This window comes from Cavia porcellus, unplaced genomic scaffold, assembly GCF_034190915.1.
Source record: "Cavia porcellus strain 051 isolate PalLab524CR breed Dunkin Hartley unplaced genomic scaffold, mCavPor4.1 scaffold_24, whole genome shotgun sequence".
Lineage (NCBI taxonomy): Eukaryota > Metazoa > Chordata > Mammalia > Rodentia > Caviidae > Cavia > Cavia porcellus.
This window is the reverse complement of record NW_026947507.1, coordinates 41,665,279-41,685,215: the sequence shown is the minus strand read 5'-3', so window position 1 is coordinate 41,685,215 and position 19,937 is coordinate 41,665,279. Positions and strand designations below refer to the sequence as shown.

The following is a 19,937-nucleotide window of genomic DNA, read 5'->3' as shown; positions in this document are numbered from 1 at the left end:
TACGCGGAGGAAGGTCACCTGGGTTCCTGCACCCTCCTGCCTCGTTCCTGGCTGTTGGGCGGACCCAGGGTTTGAACCCTGGCGTGTTGATTGCAGTGCCAGGGAGCACAGCACTGTGGGAACCCAGGCAGGGGAGGTCTGAGGTCGCCCGGGTTAGGTCAGGAGATCCAGCCAGCTCAGGGAGCTAGAATGGAGGTGCCAGGGGACCCTTCTGCTCCCAACAATGGGGCCCCCAAGACCTGCGTGCCTCTGATGGATACCCCAGGGCCCAAGTGCCTTTCAGATTGGTGGTTGTTGAGCCCAACCAGAAAACTCGTATCTCAGCCCCAGTTTAAACTGCCCCCCACCAGCAGCCCCAGAAGAGGGAATCCCAGAGTGGGGTGCCTGGAGGGGGCCCAAGGCCTGGGAGCCCTGCCCATAGGAATCAAACAGGGAGTCCTGCCAATGCAGGGCTCAGGACAGAGCTAGATCAGCCCTAGGGTTCCTGCATGGAAAGAACTACTGACCTGACCCGGCCTGGAGCAACTGGGGTCCTTAAGGACAGAGAGGACCCTCTGAAATGGCCTCCCCTGCTGTCTCCTCAGGCAGAGCAGCTGTTGCCTCCCTGTTGCCCTGACCCCCAGCACTCGGCTCCGCTTGGCTTGGAGAAGCCCTGAAGTGGAAGTGGGGACAGTGGCCAGTGGGGTCACTATCCCCACCTGCACTGACGTCCACCCAGGACCGAGGGCCGAGGGGCCAGGCGGGGTGGGCCTGACTGTGCCCCTTCCCAATGGCACTGGTTGCGAGCGCTGGAGCCAGTCCAATACCCGGACCTCGGAAGTGCAGGCCCAGCTGGTGACTTTCCCGGCTCTGCTGCGCAAGTGACACAGAACCTGGAGGAGGAGCCACTTCCCTCTCCTCCCTGCCCCTGCATTGTAATGAATCCTCCACTAGGGGGCGTGCTTGTCCTGAATCCAGTCCCTGGCATTGGCTCCTTGTGCCACACATGGATGAGGTTATACAGGACAAAGGGTCTGGGGGTCCCCAGGCAGGAGGTGAAATGCAAGGGTGTATACTGGGTCTTGCTAGCCAGAGGGGAGGTCACCCCATCCCTGAACCTGCACTGGAGAGGGGCCAGTGCCTGAGACACCTAGTCACAGTACTGCTGTCCCTGGCTGGAGCTCCGGTGAGGACAGCCAGTGCTCGGGACACCAAGCCCCCCTTCTCGGATGGAGCCTGTGCTGGCCCACTCTTCCTGGACCCAGGACACACCTGTGATGTGGATGACAAGCAGGGTCCTCCATCATACAGTCCTGCGTTCAAACCCAGAATCCAGACACTTCCTGTCCCAGGACCTGTGACCGCGAACAGTGCTGAATTCTGCCAAGCCTCAGTTTCTTCATCTGTAGGGCAGGCACAGTCACGACAGCCCTGCAGGGCTCCTTACCAGGCTTCGAGGTAACAGCATACGAGAGGCGTTTGCCCGGGGCCTCTCTTAGGGTACCTGCGGAAATTGGCTCTTGTCAGTGGTCTTATGGCCTCAAAGCAAGGCCTGCTCTGAGCTGCACGACCTCTGCGCTCCCCTGTCTCTGACACTGTCCCTGTTCCGGGGGTCCTCACCTTCGGGTGGGACCCTGCAGGAGTGCAGGAGCCTGGAATCAGGAGTCTGGTTGGTCTAGCTTGTTCCAGCCTCAGCTCTGTGAGTTTCAGTTTCCTGACCTGTGGACCCTGGGAGGCAGTCTCTCCCACAGGGCGTGCCTAGGGTCGGGTGAGGATTTAGGATATGGGGCACTCTATCAGTTTGCCAGGACTCCTGTGGCTTCAACAGCTGACCTTTATTTCCTCACAGTCCTGAATACTGGAAGTCCCGGGGCAAGAGGAAGCAGGGCTGGCACTGTCTGAGGCCTCTCTCCTCATCTTCCTCCCCAGTCCTGACCACCGTCAATCCGCTTTCCATCCCATGATCAGAGTGTCTAAATGCCTCACTCTGTGGCCTTGAGTAGCACTCGTCTTATGAACTGGCTTATCTCAGTTAACATCACGTCCTCTTGGTGCATCCTGGTACATACCTGTTCCTTTCTGAGGGATAACGTTCCCTCAAGATAACATTGTATTTTATGGATTTTACTGTCAGCTTTTCATTGCTGTGATGAAACACCTGACATACACAATTTAAAGAAGCAGTTTCTGTGGCTCACGGTTTCAGGGGATTGAGTCCATGCTTTCCTGGCTCCAAGGCAAAAACATGGTGGCAGATGGGTGGGCCGAGGAGAGCTGCTCACCTCCTGCAGCCAGGAAGCAGAGAGAACAGGAAGAGCCAGAAAGAGGAAGGGTCTGGAATCAAGAGTATGCCCTTCCAGGTTATACCCCCAGGGCCCTGTTCCTGCTAAGGGCACAGTCAGCTGTGTGCCCTTCAGTGGATTAAAGCCATGATCTAGTTGCTGTCACCAAAGCCCCAGCTCTAAACGCTCGACACTGGGGGACATTTCTGATGCAAACCATAACAGTGATGAGCCATGTTGGTTTTTCCACTCATCTGTCTGCAAATATCTGGGTGACTCCAGCCACTGTGAATTATGCTGGTGTGGACACACACGTGCAACTATCACCTTTGGACTCATTGCTGGGCCAAAGGCCATCATGCTTAATGTTGGAGGGAGTGTCCTACTGCACCCTCAGCATCTCCGTTGTTTTATATTCTCACCAACAGCGACAAGGGTTCCCGTGTCCCCACTTCCTCACCAGCATTGTAACTGAGTTTTCTAGGTGCCATTAGAGTGGACAAAGTAGGTGGTGTTTCAACAGTCTGGCCGTGGTCACCTCGGGACCTCAGCCCTGGTGTGTGGGAGTTCTGGTTGTTTGTAAAGTGGCCCAGGCCCAGGTCCTCTGGTCCTTGCCATCCAGATGGGGTGATGGGGCCTTGGAAAGAGTCTGGTTGGGGCATCTTACTGTGCTCCTCAGGGTTGGGGAGTCTATGCTGGGACTGGGGTGCTGCAGAGTGGGGTGCCCACAGTAGGAAGGAGAGTGAAGAGGTTATTGGAACAGAGTCAGGCTTTGAATATTTTGTTTTCAAAAACCAGTCACCAAGTCCAGCATATGCATCATCCTGTGCTTCTCACAAGGGGGAAACTGAAGCCCCGTTTAAAAACCTGCCCCCAGGGCCAACAAGAGCCCAGTGGGAACAGCCCCTCAGCCTCAGGCCCTCACCAGGCTCTGGTGCCCCGGCTTCCTGGTAGATGGATGACAGCTTGCTCAGGATCTCTGGGAAGTGGAAATCATGCCCTGGAAGACTCTCCCATTAGACTTGGCAGTGCAAGATCCCCGGCCACTGCCAGCTGAGTGGCTCCTGTGGCTTGGACACAGCGCAGCATCTATGCAGCGGCCACAGCACCTGGTCTCAGGGCTCCATGAGTTACCAAGGGGGTCCAGGTGCCCCTCAGGAGCCTCCAGGGTGGTGTGCTCTCTGTCCAGCCTGGGTACTGGGAAGGGGGACCGGGCTAGAGCTCCCCAAATGTGTCCCTAGGAGGGGAGTGCCACACATAGACCCCATGCTCCACTGTGGCCCAAATGGAAGGATGGGAGTGACCATACAACCCTGTCCTCGCCCCTGGGGACACTGCAAAACGGGGTGAGAGGGCTCCGGGAAGCCAGGTGGATGAAGAACAGGGAGGAGAAGCCTTTGGTGCTGACAGGGCCGCCAGCCTGAGGGACTGTCGTGCTGGATGTGGCCACGGCGTCCCAGGACAAGTGCGATGACCAAGGCACTACATGAGCTCAGCTCTCTGATGATTCATGGAGTAAGAGCTTGGCCTGACATCACCTGAGGCCTAAGAATAGCCACGGGAAATGCTCAAAATAACCCTGGAGTCAGCTCGAGGGTGCTCACCAAAGCGGTCCGACTCACACTGTGGGGACTCGGTGGCCTCCTGCCCCAGGCCAGCCCCGAAGAGATAGCCCCGAGGATAGCCACAAGGAAACAGACAACCTCTGCTGGGCTCTGCAGCTGGGGCCCAACCAGGCCAGCCTGCGCTCCACCACTGCCTCTGCAGCCACTACGCAGCCTCCCAGGGACAGAGTGAGGCTCTGAGCTGCAGGTCACACAGAGCTGGAGCAGACTTGGGCCAACCCAGACCTCAGGAGCCTGAGCTTCCTGCTAGAGGAGCTGAGAGGGTTCGCTTCCCCTCCCTGCTCAGCTGAGATCAGGCTGTGGGCTCCTTCGTGGGCCACAGACCTTGTCTGAGCCCCAGTTCTACCATCTTTGAACAGACATAAGCACAGCCATCTTAGAGGGGCACCAGGACAGGGCACAGGAAGCGCCTGCCTCTCCTAGAATGTGTTGCCTTCCTTCCCCACACCTGCTCAGAAGCCAATCCCAGGCCAGACATCCCCTCCCTGAGACTCTCAGAGTCCTGCTCCCCTTTCCCACCCCGTCCCGCTTCCCCGGTGTCTACCCCCACCTTGGCCCTTGGGTTCCCACCATGGCCAGCAGAGGCTGACAGATGCTGACGGGAGCCAGTCCCCAGGGTGTGAGCAGATTGCAGAGGACAGATGAGGTGCAGGGGGAATGAGGCTGGGGGTTGGGAGGCAGGGCAGGAGGGCTTGTGTGCCCACTAATCTCAGCCCTGTGCCTCCTGGAGGCCCAGGGCACCATCTAGGGGCATCTCTGTGGGAGCCGTCCCTGGTACCAAGGTCACTGCACAGCTCATGGTTAAAATTAGCCTCAAGCTCATCGCCCTGGACCGCAGTGGCCTTTTCCCATGAATCCGTAGGACCTGGCCCTGCATAGAGATGTCTGCCCTACTCCGGAGAGCAAAGAGGACACAGGCCACTGTTCTCAAGGCTGAGGAGGGTGGGTGCATGCATGCTTGTGTGTGCACGTGCACGCAAGTGTGTGGGCTTGCACGGCAGGCATGATTAACCAACCCGGGGAATCCAGGCAGAAGAGGAACATGGAACTGTGCATCTCAGGCTTACCACAGTTCCTTGCTTGCAGTTTTTCACTCACCTCCACAGTTCCTGTCACCTTCCATCACCCAGGTTCTATCCAGCCCCAGCATCGAGCCCTGGGCTCAACACCACTAAGAAAAAACAGCCAGGCTCACACACCTGGAATCACAGCACACCGGGAGCAGAGGTGGGAAGACTCCAAGTTTGAGCAACTTGGCAATTTAGCCAGACTCTGTGTCAAAACAGAAGATAAAAATGAACTGGGGAGACAGCTCACTGTGCAAACTCTAGGCTCAGCCCCTAGCACTGAAAACAAAGAAACAAGCAAACAAACAAAACCCATGGCTGTCCAGTGAGCAAATGAGCCAACCGTGGGCAAAACGGGCACCAGCTTGGCACGCTTGCCACCTCTGTTGACCAGTGTCCTTATGTCTGATGTCATCCACATCCCCAGACCCTGGCACAGACCCTGGCACAGAATCCAGCCCATACCGTGCTCCATGGCTGTGTGTGGAATACCTAGGGGATGAGGATAAGTCACCAGTCCGCGTGGTTCACATCACTGGGTGACAGCACGGTGGAGCCAGTAACCCTGTCGAGCAGGGATCACAGGATGGCTTGAGTCCCAGAACAGCTCTGAGCATGAGCGGGAGAGAAGCTCGGTGCCCCAGGAGCTGGGCCGGGCAGCACAAGCCCTTGGTCGGGCTCAGCCCTGGGCCTGTACTAGGCGGTCATGGCCCACCAAGCAGGCAGTGCGTTAACCGGAAGCCAGGGCGGACATAACAGTGGCTCCGAAGCTCTGCATAGAGGACCTGGTGCACACGGGCCTTCCCGGCTGTGAGGGGTTAAACACTCTGAAGCCGCGGATGCCCTCTCTCTAATCCCGCAAGGCGAAGGCTCATGCAGGACGGGTGATCAAAGTTAACGTAGTATCAGATGGGAAGACAGTGTTTGCAGTGCCTGTATAACAAAGGATTACTGCAAAGAAAACCTGAGGAGCACTTCCTGCTCCTCAGGGCTGAAGACAGATGGACAGATGATAAGTGAGAGTGGGCACAGGGGGAGACGCTGCAGCTGCCCTGGTGTAGATGAAAACTCGAACTGAATCAGGGTGTGTGATTTCTTAGCCCTCAGCCCGCGAGTGCAGGAACACTGGACTCCAACATCGCTGCAAAGAGGTGGGAAAACACTCCTCCTGTGGCCAGGGCCTTTGGAGAGACTCCAGATGTGCTGTGCACACCCAGGACGGAGCTACGGCGCATCTTGAGAATCATCCCGCAGCCAAACAGGCCCTCATCCCTGAGAACCAGCGTGCCATGCCTTCCTGTGGCCAGTTCGTGGTTCCAGGGGGGACAGTGTAATGTAAACACTGAGTAAGAAATTAGGAGGGAAACTAGGGCACCGTGGTTTCATGGATTTGATTCTGACTTTAAACCAATAGCTTTGCAGCACCGAGGGATGTGGAGACAGGACCAGACCCTTAGCAGGGGATGTGCAGGAAAACACACACTGTGTATTGGTCACCCCCATGTGTATGTAAAGGTGCAGCTAAGGGACCCCAGTGGTACCCACCAAGGAAAGGCTTTGGGCCTGCAGGGGGGGCTGGGCTGATGGCAGTGGAGGATAAAGGAGGACGCTGTCTTGTGTGGCTGAAGTCCTTTGGGGCCACAGGGCATTAATGTATTTGGAGAAGAAAGCCAGACAGGTGACAGTGATGGATTGCTCAGTGCAATTGTGCCTGGTGCAGAGAATGGATGGCGGCCCCCCCCCCGGGGGCCTCCTGACACTGGACCTCCTTCACCAGCCCCACCCAGCCCATCTTCCAGTTTCCACTGCCAATCCGGCCCTCCCTGGGTTATCAGGCCTTCTTTGCAAGCACTGCCCCATTACAAGTCGTCAAGGCGGCCTCCACTAGCAGGAGTGAGGTGGGCAAGGACAGGGCTGGGCTCCTGCCCACCCAGCGCCTGACACTGATTGTGGTAGCCAAGCCCCTCCCTGGGCCCAGGCCAGGTTTTCTCCACTAACGGCTCTTCCACAGCTAGGATGTCCCCAAAAAAATGTCCTTTCATGGCACAGCCACGCAGTCATGCAGTGCCCATAGCACCAAACATTGACTGCATACCTCCCTCACAGGGACCAGTCATCATGCCAGGCAGTGACACCTTTACACAGTCCTGAGATGTGAGTCCTGGGTGCCCACTTCACAGATGAGGAAATGCTCAGAAGCGACCAGTGACCCAGATCTCCAGCAAATATGGGGCAGCGTCAGGGTTTGGATGCAGGCACCAAGACCACAACCTCAGGGATGACCTCCCACTGCCCAGGCTTCTGCCCAGGAAGCAGGAGTTCCCAGCCAATCTATTTGAAGCCAGCCTTTGGCAGCACCATTCCCAGTGCCCTTCACCCTACCAGTGCGCACTCATCCTGTCCACTTAGGCTTAGCAGTGGGGCGGGGCCCCCTCCATGGGGTGGCCACCACAAGAAGTGGCACCATCAACTGCCAACTTGAGCATCCTGCCTTTGCTGAGAGCAGGGAGAGAGTATCTAGGGGAACCAGAGCTCCGGCCGAGCCTCCTGGAACCCAGCCCTCTCTGGACTCGGCCAGAGTGCTTGCCAACCTCACTTTCCTTGCTTATAAAATAGAGGTTGTAAAAGCACCTGTGCCAATTGAGATGCTGGGCTCATGCCAAGCCTCTCAGTGTCAAGTTGGTCAGGCACCTGGAGCCCACTAAGCAAGTGGTGTCAGGAAGTGGGCATCACCATCCTCATCACTATCATCACCATCCCATGGTCACCATCACCATCTCATGATCATCACCATCACCATCATCATCATCATTATGATCATCACCATCATCACCGTCACCATGGTCAGCATCACCATCACAATCATCACCATCATCACCGTCACCATCACCATTATCACCATCATCACCATCATCACCATCACCATTATCACCATTATCATGGTCACCATCACCACCATCATCACCATCACCATCATCACCATCACCATCATCATCGTCACCCTTACCATTATCATCACCATCACCATGGTCACCATCATCGCCATCATCACGATCACCATCACCATCACCATCACCATCACCATCATCACCATCACCATCATCACCATCATCACCATCATCACCATCATCACCATTATCTGCATCAACACCATTGTCATCATCGGTGTCATCACTATGATCACCATCACAACCGCCATCATAAGCTATCATCACCATCACTGTCTTCATCATCGCAACTATCATGACCATCACCACCATCCTCATTATCATTATGCCTGTCCCCAGCATCATCCCTGTCACCACCCCCATTGGTATTATCAGTTCCAACCTCTGGATCTTGGTTCTTTATTTGGAAAATTAAACATGAAACATTAAGTCATTTAGAGTTGGAAGACATCTTCTAGGTGTCTTCCAACTCTAAATCTAACAAGACAAGGCCAAGTTTCCGTGGTATTCATGAGAGGACAGAGATTGCCAAACCAGTATAAAGGAGACAGAAAGGGGAAACTTCACCCGAGTGGCAGAGTGATCTGAAGACTTGCAGGGACCTTGCTCTGCCGGCTCCCAAGTGACTCGGAACCTGGGAAGGAAGTGGACAGACTTGAATCTAAAGTCTGCCCCATTGCTGTCTGGTCCCCTAGTCCAGGCTCAGCTGAGCCCTCTGAAGGCTGGCACGGCTGCACGGAGGAGGACCCCGTGTGGCATCTCAGGCCCGCTGGGGCCTTGAGAGGAGCAGGACATCCTCTCGGCTTTCTCACGTGGAAACTCACAGTTCTTCTGGTTACCATGAACATTTAGGGCAGGAGCTGAGATGCACCCAGTGTTCCCCCAGCTCTTGGGGACAAAGGTCAAGACCAGCAGGACTGACCTGGAGAGAAGCATGACCACTGTGGTCCCCCAGAGCTGGTGGTGACTCTGCTCCATGCTGCCCGGGTCAGCATGGGTCCCCACAGTTGCCGACAGTGGAAGAGAGACCCTGCCAGGGGTGATTTGGAATGGTCAGTGTGTACAGAGGGGGGCTGAGTCCCAGGAGCAGGTCAGTTAGAGGACAGCAGGGTGTCACCTCGAGGGAGGGGGCAGTTGCACCATGGGAGGTAGAATGGATGAGGAGGTGTGGCAAGAAGGAGAGAGCAAGGGGGAGCATCTGAGGGAGGAGACGGGGCACGGGACTCCAACATGAAGGAATAGCACTAGAGCAAGGACAGTGACTTCCCTGACCCGGAGTCCCCACCAGCTAGCTGGGCCACGCTTACGGGGCACTGCAGTCCGGGGTTACCAGAACAATTACAATCAGGACACAGAATTTGTAATATTATTCTATAAGTAAGTGCAGGAAATCTGTCCTCAACACTAAAGACCTAGAATATTCAGCCAAAGGCCTGGATCCCACAGCAATGTCCTGCATGAGTCCAGATGAAGACCTAGAGCTCATGACAGTGCCTCCCACAAGGACACACACCAGTCTGTTTCACAGATCCGTGCTGGGAAGGCCCAAAGGCCCGTGGTGGAAGTCAGAAAGTCTGTGCCAATGAGGTAAGGAGCTGTGCCAGTAGGCTAAGGGTTCTACACTGGAACTGAGAAGTGACACTCAAAATAAGGACCAGGGCTGCCCTGGAAAAGCATCACAGCCACCCTCAGCGACACGGAGGTCCCAAGCTCCGCAGTGATGAGAACAGTGGAGTACATGCCAGAAAGCCAGCATGATGAGCTTCTGGAGATTAAAACTCAGCTTCCCTTCTGGAGCCAGGAAGCAAAGTAAGGACCAGAGCTCCCCTAAAGTGAACCACAGCCACTCACCAACAAGGTCCCGAGCTCCTCTGATGACAATGGTCAAACTCACACTGTGGAAGGAGTCATGACGAGCTCCTCCAGGAGAACCAGCAGCTCAAACAGCAACACAGAGAAACCCACAACGCCTCACTCTTCCTCTCCACATCTTTATGCTGGCAACTTTCCTCAGGTGGCCATCTACACGCAGCACCATGCTGATTCAATTCAGCTGATGTTAAGTTGACCACCAGTTTTTAATCCATAACACAGGTGCTCTGGCCACCCAGCCCTGGGGTGGACAGAGGGAGGAGAGGGGAGGCCTGGCAGGGCATGGAGAGGGGCACAGAGAGGCAGCTGCCGGGCCTCCAGGGCCTCAGGGCTGGGTAGGTGGGCACAGCCACAGGCCTTCTGGGAGGCCCTTCCGGGGCTGCGCGGTTTCAGAGGGGACTTGGACTCAACCCTACACTCTGAGCACTGAGGGAGTACCTGGCCTGGGCTGGGGACTGTACCGTGTCATTCTGTTTAAAACCCTGTGAGAGTGTACAGAAGAGGAAACTGAGGCACTGGGGTTGGCCAATTAGGGCCTCTGAGCCGCTCTGTTTCTGCACGGCTGACAAGGTTCCCATGGGCTGGAGCTGTGGCCCTGATCTGGGCAGCTCGGGGAGCTCTCAGCCATGAGCCATCACAGGTGGGCAGGACTCTGAGTCCAGGTGCTCTGTGGGTTCCAGTCCGCTTCCCTGTGACACCAGCTGGCTCCACACAGCACTTGTGAGTACTGCCGTTGTCGTAAGTGGGATGTAATTCAATGCCACAACACCAGCTGCTTAACCTGACCATATAGGGACACGTGGCTGACCTCTGGAAGCCTGAGACGCTCACCCCAAAGGGACCTGGGGTGACTTCGAGCCAGCTCCAGGCTTTGGTGGCTTCTCCCTTGAGCTTCACTGCCACTGTGACCAGCGTTTGGGACAATGCCCAATACTCCAGAGATGGGGCGGCCACCAACAGCAGCCGTGATGGGGAGGTCACATGTGGCCCAGGTGAGTCCTCGAGGGTTGCTGTGCTCCTGCAGGAAGCCACATGAGGGGAGAAGGAGAGGCGGGATGGCAGTGATGTGCAGCCTTCTCCCTCCGTGAGGGCTGTGTTCCACAGCGTTGCATGGGACCCACAGACCCACAGGTATAGGCTCCAGCAGGTCCCCACCGGCCCCACCCTGGGGGGGCTGGAGAGCCAGATGGAGGCTCAGACGGCAGAGACACCAGGAGGAGAACACTGCCACTGCCTGGCAGTTATCCCTGTTGCTTCAACATGCCTCAGTTTACCTAGCTGCAAACCCGGGCAGCAGAGGCACCTACTGTCAGGTGGGGCAAGCTGAGTGGACCATGTGCAAACAGCAGGCTTGTGTCACATGCCCTGGATGGAGTCAGGGTGGGCCTGGGGCCGGGCCGCTTCCTCACTGCCCCTTGCTCCCCCATCCAGCCCTGCCCCGGCGGCATTGTGGGTGGTCACAGGCTCCCTGTGATAACTGAGGGTCACGAGGGTCAGCGCAGGGCCAGCAGCTGCCTGGGCTGTATTGCTGCCCCTGCCGCTGGGAGGGCCAAGCCATGGACTGGGGGTCTTGTCTCACAGCTATTGTGTAAACACCGAGCATCCGCAGGGGTCGGGCTGGACGGAAGAGCACCTCGTCCTTGGCTGGGAGCCAAGGGCCTGGTGGACAGCAGCACCGGGACCAGGAGTCCCCGGACCAGGGCAGGCTCCCCACAGGAGCCCAGGTGGCCTTGAGGCCCCACCCTCCAGCTTCTCTGCCACGACTAGGGTCCCTGTGTTCCTTTGTGGTGATGCAGGCCTACTGTGACCCAGTGTGGACGTTCCTGGTGCTGCTGAGCCATGAGTTTAAAAGTACAGTGGATTTTATGTCGTGTACATTTTACCATCATAGAACCTGAAATTAAAGTGGCTCCCAACTTGGAAAACAGTGGCCTTAAAGATATTTGCTGAACAAGTTATCCTCACGCCAGAGCAGGGAAGGATCTGGGGGAGCATCTGGGGGGCATCCGGGCACATCTTGCTCCATGCCCTGGGGAGGAGGCAGGCACTTGGCCAGCTCTGGGGGAAGGGGTGGATGTGGAGGTCACCGTGGAAACCGCCTCCTCCTGCCACCGCCTCCTCCGTCCTTGCCATCTAGGCGCTCTGTGGCCCCCACCCACGCCCTTGCATCCTCCTGCCCCCAAGAAGGGAGGCAGCTGCAGTCCAAGCTTCCTCCTCAAAGGCCACAGGAGAAAAGCCACGCTAATCTCTGGGGAGCATGTTGTTATTGCCCCGTAAATAAGGGGGTGTTCTTCCCGGACTGAACTGATTCTTCTGCTGGGCGACACCTACCACCCTGGCGCCTGAGTCTGCCCGAACCGGGAGCAGGGACAATGAGCATCAGGCAGGGGAAGGGTGGCGCTCGGCCACGTCGAGGGAACCAGAGCCCTGACCAATATGGACAGACTTTAGGAGGCCCTGCTGGAGCCCCAGGACCACTGTCCTCTAACCGACGCTTGGAACCCGTGGCCCCTCGGAGTCACCAGATTGGAGCTGCTCTCTGATCAGAGGCATTTCTGTGAGGGGAGGCGAGGGCCATTTAGTGACCACCGGTGTGGCTGAAAACCCAGAGTGATGCCCAGGGAGCTTCCCACAGACCTCTAAGTCGATCAGCACTTAGCGTTTCTAGTGCAGGAAGCAGCATAAATGTGGCCTGTGGGCAGCTGAGGAGACCACAGCAGACCGCACTGCGACCTCCTCCCAGGAGAAGGCAACCATGCCTCACGGAGAAGGAGAACTGAATTATGTGAGTGTTTCCTGCACTGGAGCCCCGTTAAGCCCCCTGACAGAGGAGCAGAGTCCCTGTTGTAGGCGAAAGGCTGGACCCTGCCCTCTTCCGGAGTCGCCTTCCTCCAGCCTGCAGGTGGAGGAGCTCGTGTGCAAGGGTGCAGGCTGTCGCCACCAACGTGAGGGGTTTCACTGAATCACGTGGCCCAGGCTGGGAGGGTGGCTGCTCCCCCATTGGAGTTTGGGGACCACCAATGGGACCTGGGCCTCAGACGAAGGTGGCAGAGAGGCAAGCAGCTGTCATGGGAGGAGGTATCAGTGGGTGTCACTGTGACATGGAGGAGGTAACAGCCAGCTCACCCGGCAGCTGTGAGATTTGAACTTAGGCCCTGGGACTAATTCCCTCCCAGGCAGCAGGAAAGGGGGGGACTCAAGAATAGAGCAGGATGACGGTGGGGAGTATAGTGGGCCGGCAGATGACAGGAAGCCCATGTGCGGGGTGGGTGCAGGCGAGACCCCAGCCTCAGGGACAGACCAGAAGCCAGGACCACGGCCAGTCAGCAACAGGCGGCCGAGATTGGCACCGCCAGGAGCCCCAGAGCTCCAGCCTGAGTCAGAGTGGTGGGGGAACCCGGAGGAGGGGCGGCACCCAGGAGGCCTTTGCTGTATGGGGAGGTCCAGAGAGGGAGCCCCAGGGCTGATCCTGCACACAGAGCCGCCTGTGCCCCCCACCACCCACTTCGCCTGCTTCTGCTCTCACCCCTTCCCAGTCTTTCTGCATGTGGAAAGAACCCATGATGGCCTGGCTGAGGCCGCCTAGAGGTAGAACTCACTCTGTAGCTCACTCTGTAGCTGGCCCGGAGCTCAAGGTGACCCTCCTGCCTCAGCTTCCTGCGTGTGCCACCACACTTGGCTTCCATTTCTCTCTTGGGGGGAGGTCGCCTGCATACGGCACTGACCTCACGGGAGCTCATGGTCCTCCGTCTCCAGCTCCATGAATCCCCCCCCCTGCACCCACATTCTCCCTACCACTGCGAACCCCAGCTCTCAACTGCGCCTCTCAGTGGACCATGCCCCCACCCAGCTGGCTTTTCACTTGCTCTTCTATCCATTTTGTTTTGGGAAGACTTAAAAATGACTCAGGTCATCACTGATTAGAGAGAAGCGTCCATATTAATTGAAAGAAAGTGTGTTAGTCTGCCTGGTGCTCCTGTCTGTAATCCCAGCACTCTGGATGCTGAGGCAGGAAGATCACTGGGAGTTCAAGGCCAACCTGGGTAGCATGATGAGACCTCGTCTCACCCCCCCCACCCCCAAAAAACCAGGTTAGGTTTGTTCTTTGCTGTATTTTTTCTTTTCACAGATGCATAATTGCACACAGTAATAGGGTACAGTGAGATAATTCGATACATTTGTACACTGTCCCGCGATCGAGCCCGGGCAGCTATCGTCTCTCCAGCTCCTTTCATACCTTTCACTCCTTCGTTGTGAGACGCCCTGGATTTCTCTCTCCCAGTCCTTCACAATGGATTGCTGTGCATTGTGGCCACCCTCTAAGACGGCTTCTTCTGTCCTGCAGCATCTTGGTCCTTGCTATCCAGTTTCCCTAGCCTCTTGGGTCTCTACCCTCTCTGCTTCTGTGAATTACTGTTTTTTTGCCTCCACCTGTGAGAGACTGTTTTTGTCTCTCTGCCTGGTTCATTTCCCAGAACACAGTGCTCCCCAGCTCCAGCTGTGTGGCCACTCTGAGGTTTGTTCTTTTTCATGACTGAGTAGTACTCCACAGTGCCCACCTCATCTCCCTGTCTGTGGTTTCCTGGAGCACCACTTCAGCTGATCCCACAGCCTGGCATGGTGAATGGTGTGACCGTAAGCGCAGTGCTAAACTCAAGCAGTGCCACAGCGCCTGCCAGCCAGTGCTAACAGACACTCAGGTCCCTTGGAGGAAGCGGAAGTCTCCGTCTGTCTTTCCATCTTCTAACGAAGCCTGGCCCAGTGGTGGGGAGAAAGATCACCATGTTATCTGATTCCCTGTTTTGTGTTATTTTAGTTATGAAATCTCAATGGCTGCTGATATGTGGGGTGTTTGGGGTGGGCTGGGAGTGCTTCAGGACTGAGATGGCACCCTGCTTCCGCCTGCAGGGTCACTTCCTGGCTCCCAGGCTGAGACTGCGCCAGGCAGACAGGTCTATGGGCCAGTCATAAGTGCCTGCTGCAGGACGAAGGAGATGGAGAATGTGCAGCCCAGGCCCGTGGGCCCAGCCATACCGCACAGCCCGGACAAGCACAGGACACGAAGGAACGAAGGTGCAGGGAGTGGAGGGGTGGAGCTGCCGGTCACTGAGGGAGCAAATGCACAGTGGGGGAGTGGAATGGCTGCAGGGACTGAGGCGCCCTGGGCCTCTGCGGGTCCCTGAGCCTCCGAGAGATGCTGCCTGTGCTATGGGCCTAGCAGAGCTGACCAGGTAGGCGTGGCACATGTGCCCGATCTCTCTCTCTCTCTTACACATGCACACACCTGTGCACAGAGCTTCATGGCCACTCAGCCCAGACGGTTTGGGGAGGGATGGGACCACTGTCTTCCCACGACTGGGACTCAACCTGATTTGTAGATCGCTGCCCACCAGCTCAGGGAAGCTGGGGCAGCAGCAGTGACCTGATGGGGCCCCTTGCCGGGTTGCGGGGAGCTCTGGTCGTGCAGTGGTCAGAACTTCACCAACGCCAAGCTCCTCCTCGCTCATCCCTCCTCTCCCGTGCTTCCTGGGGGATCCCTGTCCACTCCATACCCCGCTTTCTCCCAGAGAGGAGGCCACACAGTGGGCCCTGGGCCCTGGCAGCAGGGTCTCGGTGCTGCTTGCTTCGGAGATGGAAAAGGCACCGCCGCTGCACTGCGGAGGTTGGGGATCTCTGTCCCTGTCATCCCCATGGCCTCCTGGCTGCCACCTCTTCCCTCCCCACTCCCCCTTCCATCTATCTGTCCGTCTGCCCACTGGGCGGGTGGCCACCTGCTGCCCCATCAACCACCCACATCTGTTGGCTTTAACAGACATGGGGCTCCGGCCCTGAGCCCCTCATGCCCCAGCGATCCTGAACTCTGCATCTGGCTGCATGAAGGAGAGGGCCCTGCAGACGTCACACTGAAGCCTGTAACCAGACACCTTGGTGCACACAAGTAAAATCTTGCCACCTCCACCCAGGCCTTTGGGGGGCTGAGCTGCTGGGGACGTGGCTCAGGGAGAGTCAGGCTGGGGAGACCAGCCTGGCAGGGTCACCCCCATACCCCACTACTGTTCACATCTGTGCGATGAGGATGCAGGAGTCCCCCTCCCCCTGCCCCATGGCACCATTGTCCCACTGTGGCTGACACTGGCTGAGGTCTCCCTGCCTGACACAGGGCTGTGGTAGTCACTGTCAGGGCACCCCCGAGCTCTGGGGATGCAGGCAGGGGCTGGGGCTGGGGCGGGGACCTGGGGTCTCCAGGGGCTGAGGCCCGCCCTGTGGCTGCAGGCACTGGCAGGACCACTGCTGCCCTGCTCCTCTCCGGTGGGGTAGGAAGGACAAAGGGGTGCTGAGAACCCTGTGGCCAAAGGCCAGCATTGGAGTTGGGCTCTGGAGTGCACACCCAAAGTGTCAGGCAGCAGCTGAGAGGCAGTGGCCGTCGGGGAGGCACAGGGCTGTACACCAACTCCGACCTTCAGGCTCTGTGCCCCACTTGTCCAATTGAGTCTGCCGAACCAACCAAATGCTTATCCCATAGGAGTCAGAGGGACCCTTAGAGTCCGCCTAACCCAGCCCCACCCAAGGTTTGACCACCTGCTGTAACATGGGGAGGAAACAATTGAATACTCCTGGTGACAGGCACCTCACCACCCACGCATCTCCTACGCTTCCATTGCTGCGTGCGAGGCCCTTCCTGAGTTGGACTAACTTGCTGGCTCCTTGGCCTCCTCCTCCCCTCCCCTCCCCCCTTCTTCTTCTCCTATCCCCACTCCCTGGAATGAGGTGAGCAAGTCTGCTCATTGCCACAGGTCCTGCGTGGGGCAGTCAGTCGCTAACCCACCCCGGGACAACCCTCTCTATCCGCCTGTGAAGTGCCGAGGGCGATCTGAATGACCCTTCACTTCACCCCTGCTGGGAGAGGCCCTGGTGCCGGGAGGAAGGATGACACACTACTGCCACCTGCTGGACTATCGCTGGGATGCTTCTGCCTCACGCAAGCGGAAGGAGAGAGCTGTCCCACCACTGTCAAAGCCAGCGAGACTTCTGTGTTTGTGACTCTGAGGATTGAGTCCAGGGTGTTTGCGCTGATCTACATCCCCAGCCCTTTTTTATCTTTTGAGATAGGCTCTCTCCAAATCACTAAATTTCCTGGGCTGGGCTCACACGAATCCCCCTGCCTCAGCCTCGCAGAATGCTAGGGCCGCAGCTGTGCTGCCGTGCTCAGCTTTCTCATGATTGTTTTTAAAGCTGCTGGGGCTCACCCACCGCCAGTTTCAGAAAGCGGCTCATGTTGCAGATGCTTAGCTTCTTTCTGCCTCTCTTCATTCTCTACCCTGCCTTGGCCCCCCTGTCCAGGGCCCACTGCTCCTGGGGTGGGGGTGGGGTGGGGTGTCAGGGGCGAGGTAGGGCCGGTGTGGAGTCTGGGAGTCAGGTGGGCCTACAGAGTCAGTGGGCTTTGCAATCTCCCACCCTAGCCACCCACATGAGACCAGGCAGAGGCCAGTGACTCCTCCCGGGGGTTCAGCAGGAGAGAAAGGCCTGGCCCCCATCCCAGCAGCAGGTCTCTGACGTTTCCCTCTGAGGAGGCAGGAGCCCTCAGTGGGTCCTATACAAGGGCCGGCCTGCCTGGCCACTTCACTCGGACTCTAGCAACAGATACCAGATTGGCATCATGGGGAGCCGACCCAACACCTCACTGTGCTGTGGGTGCAGAGACTTCAGCCGTCACCTGGGTCTGGAAGCACAGCCAGATGGAGGAGGCCTGGGGACCCCCACTCGGGTGCCCACAATGCCCAATGTGCCTCCTTTCCTCTGCCTGAGACCCTGAGTGCCTGGGGAGCCTGGGCGCCCCACTACACCCTGCACCCACCCTGCTGGGAGCCCCGCCCTGCTCCCAGGGACCCCTTCCTATGCACCATGGTGCCTGGGCCATGACGTGGCGGGGATTCGGTATAACAGTTGTTAGGGACCAGAACACAGGGCCCGCTGTGTCCTCGGTAATGGGCACCATGGGCTGAGTGTGAGTCACAGCCTTGCCAGGCAGCCTCGCCTGTGAGGTGCAAGGGTGTGTCTGTCTGCTGCCTCTCTGGATACCTCCAGAGACCCGAGAGGGCTAATAAACTGCCAGCCAGTCTGCTGGCTGAAGGCTCCAACTTAGGTGGAGGATGGGTCAGGAAAGTCCCTCGGAAGCCATGGATTCTCTAACCTACGTCTACCTCCAGCACTGAGCTACGGTTCTACATTTCTAAGGCCCACAGCCACGTGTCTGCCTCTGCCCACGTGTGGCTGCCTCCCACTCAACCCTAGGGCACAGACAGCCCAGGCCTCCCCCTGCGGCCTTCAGCTGGTGCCTGGACCCCAGCCAGCCCAGTGCTGGGATAATGGGTTCTCCTCTCTCCAATGGAGCCAATTAAAAAGACAAACGATGGCCCATTATCTGCCCCCCACCCCGCGGCAGCCCCTCCAGGGAACAGGCCGGGGCCTCTCTGGCAGCTCCTCTGCCTCTGGGTGCTGCAGGCGGCTCAGGAAGGGGCAGGCACGTGGAAAAGGACGCCCATGCTTGGTCCCCCCTGAAGCACTCCACACCGAGTACCAAGCACTGCTGAGCCTCAGGGCTTGTTTTCAAGTTCTGGCCTTGGGCCGGCAGCCTTGCCAGAGGGCTGCACTGCTGAGGACCGTCTGGCTCCCTGCAATCTGGGGACTGCAGTCCCAGGCCAGACTGCCCAGGAAAGTGAGGGCACTTTGGCCGAAGAAGCCCAGGACTAACCCAGCTCCCGTGCCATCGAGCTCTGAATCGCCAGAACTTGGGCTCAGGACCACCCAGGGCCCAGGCTGGCAGGTATAGGGCCCCTGCAAGTCCCTTCCTGCTATGGCAACCCCAAGAAATTTATTCCAGTTCCTCTGCACCACTCCTCTCACTTCCTATCAAGCCTTCCTATCTGTCTCAGAAGTATCACCCTCAAAAGTTTTTCCTGAAATCTAACTGATGAGGGGAAAAAGCCTTTATTCCCATCACTGTCTAGTGAACTCCTACTCATCCTTCAAGACCCAAAGCAGTTTGTTACATCTAGTTTTTATTAGTCCTACCATTCTCCTACCACCTCTGCTGTACCGTAAATATTCTGTTCAGTTACTGGATATTTAGCTAGTGCCCGCCTTGTGCCAGGCACACAGTGGGATCCAGGCAATGTCTGCAGAAGCAGGATGACAGCGTGCCCACGTCTTCAGAGATGGGCTGGCAGGAGGAAAGAGACACAGAAATGATTTAAGCTGATCCCCGGCATGTGCTGCACAGTAACCAGGACAGGGCCTGCTAGTGCTTGCTGGCCTCTCCTCACACAGCTCTCATTAGGGGCTCCCCTGGAGCCTCCTAAGGTGAAGTCTGTGGCCTCTGGGGTCCGAGTATCTCAGACCTCAGTTTCACCAGGCCACAGAGGATGCAGCTCCCCACTCAGTGACCAGGGCTGCCCTAGAGGATCCCCAAGGACAGAGTTGCAGGCTTTGTGGGACCTGCAGGTACAGGGGACCCCAGGGGCTGGGAGCCGGGAGCCACCTCTGGAGGGGAGCATTGTAGGTGACCTTCAGCTCAGCCTAGGCCCATCGACCTTGGGGTCTCAGCGATGGGGCTGAAAAGGATTCAGGGATTGGCCAGTCTGTCCCACCCGCCCTGGCCCCTCACCTTAGTCACAGCCAGCCCAATGCTGTCAGGGAGGGAGATCGATGTCTGGGCCCCAGAGACTGCCCCCTGCACAGGGAGAGGCCCTGGGTTTGTGTTCCTCCTCCACTTGGTTGTTCCCTTGCTGGGGTTAACCCAGGGCTCCCCCACCCCCCTTACTGGTATTTTGTCCTGAGGCGGGGTTTTGCTGGGATGCTGGGCCCAGGCTGGGCTCGAACTCACTGTCCTCCTGTAGCACACACGCTGGTCAGTGGAGAGACCCAGACAGTCCCATCCCTTCATGGTGACTGTGTGGCACCGGGGACCCTCTCCACCTCTCCACACCCCCCAGCACCCATGTTGCCTTCGAGCCCAGAAGCTAAGAGGCCATCACCCCTATCCCACCTTGTTGACAACACAAAGCCAGCACTCGCCAGATGCCACCAGCTGCCCCCAGCCCTGTGAGTGTCCTTGTCCCTTCCCAGGGTCCCCAGTTGGGCTCTCAGAAAAGGGGCTCCAGGTCT

At 57.7% G+C, this 19,937-nt stretch overlaps 2 long non-coding RNA genes across 3 annotated transcripts in view; one reads left to right on the top strand and one right to left on the bottom strand.

Annotated features, from left to right (window-relative positions):
- LOC106025737 (uncharacterized) overlaps positions 1-9,876 on the bottom strand; it is a 19,780-nt gene extending 9,904 nt beyond the window's left edge. Inside the window, exons 1-2 of one of the 2 annotated variants that reach the window (XR_010042671.1) lie at positions 9,753-9,876; positions 1,252-1,483 (exon numbers count right to left, since the gene is read on the bottom strand). This is a non-coding gene — a long non-coding RNA (uncharacterized LOC106025737). Of the gene's footprint in view, positions 1-1,251; positions 1,484-1,599; positions 1,680-9,752 lie in introns of those variants that run through there. The other variant, XR_010042672.1, reaches the window with a different exon arrangement.
- LOC134472738 (uncharacterized) lies at positions 9,083-19,937 on the top strand. The gene is made up of 3 exons (XR_010042673.1): positions 9,083-10,765; positions 14,682-14,846; positions 15,586-19,937. It is a non-coding gene; the product is annotated as an uncharacterized LOC134472738 (long non-coding RNA).